The following is a 7056-nucleotide window of genomic DNA, read 5'->3' on the forward strand; positions in this document are numbered from 1 at the left end:
AGCACTCGTCACATACGACCCAAGAGTAGACATAGATTTTGTGGTGAAGTTTGTAGAAGTTTCTGGTGAAGTCATTAGGATTTTTCTCCTCTTTTTTATATCTTCCATTCCACAGAAATATGCAACTTATTTACTTAGCTGGCCATTACAGACGAGAGTCCTCCTTGGCCGAGTCGTAGCCTTACGCGCTTAACTATGTCAATCTCGCGATATAGCTCATACAGCTTACTGTTCCATCTAATTCGATATTCGCCGCCAATGCATCATGGACGACAGATCTTTCGATGAATTTTTATCTCGAGTGCTCTTAATGCCTTCTCATTACTGTTGGTAATTGTCCAAGCATCTTCACCATACAGCAGGATAGGCACGATAAGAGATTTGTAGAACGTGATTTTTGTTTGTCAAGAGAGGGCTTTCTCAATTGCTTACTTAGCCCGAAGTAACATATATTGGCAATAGTGATTCTTTGGTGAATCTTTTGGCTGACGTCATTTTTTATGTTTAAGCTGGTTCCTAAATAAACCAGGAACCAAAAACCTAAGTTTTTCACAACTTCGAACTTATAACTGTCAACAGTCAACAGATCCCAAGACGCTCAGAAGATTTATTTGTTGACAAAAAGTACATTGTTTTATCCTCATTTACCACAAGACCCATTTGTTTTGCTTGTTTTTTTAAGTTGGAAATTACGCACTGACGGCGCGGGTGTTTAGGCCAATAATCTCAATATCATCGACATACGCAAGCAGCATTACACTTTTGTAGAATATTGTGCCAGTATGGTTTAAATCTGCTGCTCGAATTATAGTTTCCAACACTAGGTTAAAGTATTCCATTCGTTGAGCATTCAACGATCGTGTGAAGTAACTGTAGCATGCATTTTAAAGCTCTTCGTCACCAGGTTTAAATAGCTCAGCGCATAAACCATCGGCACCTTAGCTATTTTAACTTCAGTATGATCGGGAGGCGGGACAATTTTTTTATCGTTAACGATTGCAAATTCGGGATCATCTTCGCTTTCAGTTACATTACTACTACCGCCTTTTAGAAGTAATCCCTTCAAATGCAAGTATGTTTTGGACATCTATCACCAGATTACCACTTTGATCTTTGCAGGAATTAACTCTGGGTTTATAACCATTGGTCAGGCTACCATTTTTCAGTAGAATTTTTGAGCCTTATTCCTCTCGCCCAGCTTCTCAAGCTCTTCGTACGCAAGTCTTTCTGCTGCTTTTTTTTCCACCTGAAAAGACGTTACTTTTCTCTTCTCTTTTGCCGGTATTGTTCTTTAGCAGCACGCGTCGAAACTGACCGCAGGGTGGCTTGATATGCTGCGCTTTTTTCTGCGGTAGTGTCACGACACTATTGGTCGTACCAGCTGTTTCTTTGTATACGGTGATAGCCAATCGCCTCATCTACATCCATTATTTACTTATAAAGTATTCATTATATTTTTTTGTGATAATTTGTACAGCAGACAAATTTCTTTTTTTTTTTTTTTAAATCTTTCGTTTATTATAAAACTGCCAAAATTTGGCACCTAGTATATATTTTTATATAATGGAAATTAAAATAATAATTCAAATCAATATTACATGTATACCATAAACTATTAAAAATAAGTAATAAAAACTTGTTTTAGTTAAATAGTATATGATAAATATAAGTTTTAGTAGAAGTAGATGAGTCAATTAATAGATTAGGATTGTACTATGGACATATTAAATAGTTACGAATTATTATATTGCTAGTTCTGATGGATATAAGTGTTTCAATCGTCTATTATATGTGGCTTCGACATTTGGTAGCTGCCTCATTGCATTTGGTAGCTGCCTCATTGGGAAAGTAATCTATCCGTGCGATTTTTACTATTTTTTCGGAGAACGTCTGCAACAAAGGGTATTTTTAAGTCACGATGAATGTCGTAGTTTGAGATGTACCAGTCCGCGTTAATGATAGTCCTAAGTATTTTTGATTGTAGTCTTTGCAGTATTTGTAGGTTAGATTTGCATGCTGTGCCCCATATTTCGGCTTCATATTTCCAAATTGGAGCGATTATCGTTTTATATATTAGTAGTTTGTTTTCCCCTGTTAGTTTTGATTTTGTTCAAAGCGACGCTTAGTTTCATTACTTTTAGCTTTGATATGGTCTTTCCAAGTTAATCTGCTATCTATAGTAATACCAAGGTAATTTGCCTTTGTGTGTGTGAAGACTTCATCATTGTTAATTTTTATACGTCATATTTATGTCATATTTTTTATTCGTGTAGATGACATGTACTGTTTTAGTTATATTTATTTGAACTCCCCATTTCTCGAAGCATTCCAGAGTTGCATTCAAAATTTCTGCAAGTTGTCTTGGATTTGTTAAAGTTTATATCAGCTGCAATTAGTGCTGTATCTTCTGTAAAAGTTTATATCAAATTTTGAGGATCAGAAGGTATCGGAATATCAGCAGTGTATAGCAGATAGAGTAATGGACCTAGTGCGCTTCCTTGAGACATACCAGCTTTCATTTGTTTAAATTCGGAGATTGAGTCTTTGTACTTTACATAAAAATATCTATTTTGTATGAGGTAAAAGTTTGAGACCCCCATTCCAAACACTGTCAAAAGCCTTTGCAACGTCTAGATATACCACCGAGGAAAATTGCTTTGTGTCAATATCACTTGTTATTTTATTTAAAACTCTGTGGACTTGTTGCATAGTTGAATATTTTTTTGAAAACAGAAGTGGTGACCAGGAATAAGTTTACCTTTGTGGAGAATCGGCTCTAGTCTTTTCAAAAGTATTTTTTCAAACAATTTTGACATAATTGGTAATAGACTAATTGGTCTGTATGAGCTTGTGAGAGTTCTGTCTTTATTTGGTTTGGGTATAGTTATTACTTCTGATACTTTCCATACTTTTGAAAAATACCTAAAGTGAAGAGCGCAATTAAACACATTTCTCAGATATACCTACAAGTGCTAGTCGAGGCAGCCAAGTCAGAATCTTTCCCGTAATACCATCATATCCCGGTGATTTTTTTTTCTGATAATTTGTGCAGCAGACAAATAATGCTATTTTTAAATTCATATTCAATCAACATATGATAAGCAATTCTTTTCTTTTTTTTGCTCATTTTCGCACTTTTCGTCATTAAAAAGTGCCATGGTTGCCAAAATTCAACAAAACAAATTTGAAACTTTTGTTGTTCCCAAAACAGCTGTCTCCCAATCAATTCAGAATAAGGGAGTTCTATTCTTGGAAATAGCGTGGAAATAGGGATACTTGTTCCCTGGGAGTATTCAGAATTGATATGATTTATTTACACCACCTTTGGCATCAATAACTGCCCGCAACCTAGCTGGAATTGATCCAATCAAGACGCGAATCAATTTCGAGCGAATATTCCCAATTTCAATTATGATAACACTACGTTTTGGATTTTTATCAATAGTTCTTTGATGTTATATGGAGACTCAAACATTTTTAATGACATTAAGATCAGGGCTCTGTGTTGACCATAGAAGAATAGCATGATTTAACTCTTTTAAAAATAGATTAAGTCTACATCCTTTATGACATGGTGCATTGTCATGTTGTAGACTCCAGTTATTGATTGGAAAGCGCCTATTTTCTGACTTAAAGGTATGGTGATTTAAAATACCAATATAACTGGACTGATTTAAGGTGAGATTTGTCGGTACTAAATCTTCAAAACCATAGTATGATAGACATCCGCAAAACATAACCGTGCCACCTTGAAATCTATTAAGTAGCTGCACTGCTTTATTATTTTGGCGTTTTTTAAAATTAAAAAAAAAATTATTAAAAAATTATAAAAAATTATAAAAAAAATTAAAAAAATAAAATTAATAAAACTGAAATTGGCTGAACAAAATTTTTGACCCAGCTAATGCAAAAATTAAAAAACAAATTAAAAAAAAATATTTTCGATAACAATTAATATTTAGTGGTCAAGGTCTTCCATTTAATAACAGCTACTATTTGCTTTGAAAACGAAAAAATCAATTTTTGTGTGATTTTTGGCCCAATATTTTGCCACTATTTTGGCAGTGCCAACTTTAGTTCTACCTTTGTTGTTATAATGGGCTTCTTTGGACGTCTTATTACATATATTTATATATATATAAGTTTAATATTATATCAATATGGAATAAACACAACTTCTGACATAGTTCTTAAAAGATCAAAGCAACTTTTTTCAAACAAAAGAGTCTGTATTCAAAATCATACATGTTTATGCAGTAATCAAACAAAATCGCACACACTAGCAACGTATTAATGCGCGGCTAATTTCTTCGCACACCTAGGGGCGGGAATTCGTTAGTATTATTGTTAAAAGGGGAGAAACGAGCTGTAAACTTTAGCGCACATCTAACCGCTTCGGCAAGTTTTGATTTAGATTTTTCGCTCAATTTCAGCATTTTATCTTACAATTTATTGATAGCGATACGGCCGATCGATGAAGTTTACACAAATATTTAATATTGCAACAATAGGAATAGGCTATAGGAATAGGAATAAACGGGATACCACCTCCCAACGGAGCGGGCCATGGTTGCGACCATGGTTGATCTTTTGTGCTGCAAGTGATCCCAATCGGACAGAAGACATTCTGCCTTCCGAATGAAAGCCAAAATGTCGACCGTTAAGGCCCTCCTAATGTCAGAAAGGAAGAGTAGTTCTCGACCCAGTGACTTCCTTCTGATCCAAATGAAGGCCGGACAGTCGCAGAAAATGTGACTGGAAGTCTCGTCAGTTTCTAAGCAGAATCGACAATCTGTTTCTTCGGACAGACCCATTTTGTTAAGGTGACAAATATCCCACCAGCAACCTTAACTCTGTTCTGCATAAGAGCGATATCTGACCATAACTGTAGGGATGAACCAGCTTTTAGCTTGCGGTTACCTGCAATGTCACGCAAGTAGTGATTTCTCTCGGGTAAAAACCATTTATCAATCAGAAACATAGTTGTAGACCAACTTAATCCACAATATGGCTCCGGTCCAAAGATATGAATGGCAGATTCTGACCTCACAAGACTGTCGGCAGATTCATTGCCAATGATTCCTGTGTGATCGGGCACCCAGCAGATCATCAGTTTGTTTTTGCTTGCCAGCTTCTGCAGCGTATCATAGCAGTCTAATAGAAGGTTTCGGAAAAACTTCCAGGAGGATAATACTTTGAATGCTGCTTGACTATCTGAGTAAATACAGATATGGGCGACTTCCAATCCATTGTAAATGTTGATACGACTGCAAACCTGGATGACGTGAACCTTTGCTTAGAAGATACTGGGCCATATACCTAGCGCGAGCGAAATTCGAGTGTTAGAACGAAATATCCCTGCACCAACTCCTTCTTTGGTTGTAGAACCGTCGGTGTATTATGAAATCACGTTGGTTCTACTCCAGGAGTGCCATTTTCTCAGTCCAATCGATCGGGAATGAGGACTTTGAAGTTTCCACCAAAGCGAAGTTCCATGTTCATGCGAACTGTCCTATAGCAGATCTCTATGTCAGGAATCAGTCTGCAAAAAGAATTTTGACTGCCGAGACTTGCGTGCATATTGATAACAGGGTGTAGCTTAGCTGCACCTAAAAGACTTTCAGCTGCTGTCTTTTTAATAAAGCGATGCAGAGGGGTGAGACCCACTATGGACCCACTATGGAAAAACATTGATTTACAGGTCATCTGCAAAACCTGTGCCATTGTATTCAGATTGCATCAGTTTAACTAGTAGATCATCGACTATCAGCGGCCATAGCAATGAAGAGAGAACTCCACCTTGACGACAATTCCATACCACACTAATGCTGATGGTAGTGCTATTTAACTCGGAAGATATGTTCCTATCTCGTAATATTCTATCTATCCACGTTATTGTAGATGAGTCAATATTTTTTCGGACCAGTGCTCCCGATATGGATTCATATGATATGTTATCAAAAGCTCTTTATACATCGAGAAATGCACATACGGAAATCTCCTTAGATTGAAATGAGCTTTGGATTTTGCTGCCAAAATGATGCCGACCTCCATAGATTTACCTTTTCAGTAGGCAAATTTGGTGGAGTGGAGAGGGACAGTTCGATCCAGTTTATTCTGTATGTGTAGATCAATCAAGAAAGATTCAATCGCGCCTGGTCGTTGTCGACAGGGACATCAGACAGTTTGTAGTCCTGAAATGTGGGAGCAGTAACTTCTCTGTTTGATTGTGATATTGTTGCTTCGGTTACAGACCCAGGGAAATGTGTTTACAAGAGAAACTCGAGGCTGTCTTCACGGCCAGTGGATCGGATTTTTTATCATTTGATTTGACCTTATTTAAAACCTTGTGTTTTAAATAAGGTCCGATTAGGATAGTTGCACGCGGCACTGCTATCGATCGTTCATATATCAGCTTAGTTAATTTTGAGTTTAGACCTCAAATGTGGCCACACACGGCCGTAGATCGGTGCTTTAGAGCTCGATAGCAACATCAGTAATGTGTTTTGCAGATGCGTTATTTGTTCTGCAGAGAGCAAATTACTAGATGGCTTGGTAAGTCCCACGTGAGCCACCTTCTTTTTTTTAGAAGGTGGAACTCAAACCGGGAGATTGCTCCTCCGATCTGACCCGCTTATTCGCAGACGAAGTCTCTGCGGCGATTTCTAGAGCATCTGATCTGCTATGACCTGATAACATAGTCACACTGACATGTGAGACTACACTGCCGATGTTGGAATCAGATTCAGCGGCTTCGGAATTTGAAAACATTATCTCAATAGTTTCCAGCCGCCTTACTTGAGATCGCGACGAAGTGTTTGCCGGTACGTTCACCGCTTCCACAAGCAGAGAAGAAAACGGTGGCCTATCCGGGTCCATCTTGACGCACACTGTATCGCTGTCAAAAGGGATGAAGTGACCGGCACGTACTCAACTTCGGATGATGCCGTAAAGGAATCACAAGAGGGCTGACCGTCGGACATCTGGGTGATGTCTGTGATGTTGATGATTAGGTTGCAGTCTCACACTGACTGAGCCTTTGATTGCTTTATACAT

This window comes from Teleopsis dalmanni, chromosome 2 (genome assembly GCF_002237135.1).
Source record: "Teleopsis dalmanni isolate 2A chromosome 2, ASM223713v2, whole genome shotgun sequence".
Lineage (NCBI taxonomy): Eukaryota > Metazoa > Arthropoda > Insecta > Diptera > Diopsidae > Teleopsis > Teleopsis dalmanni.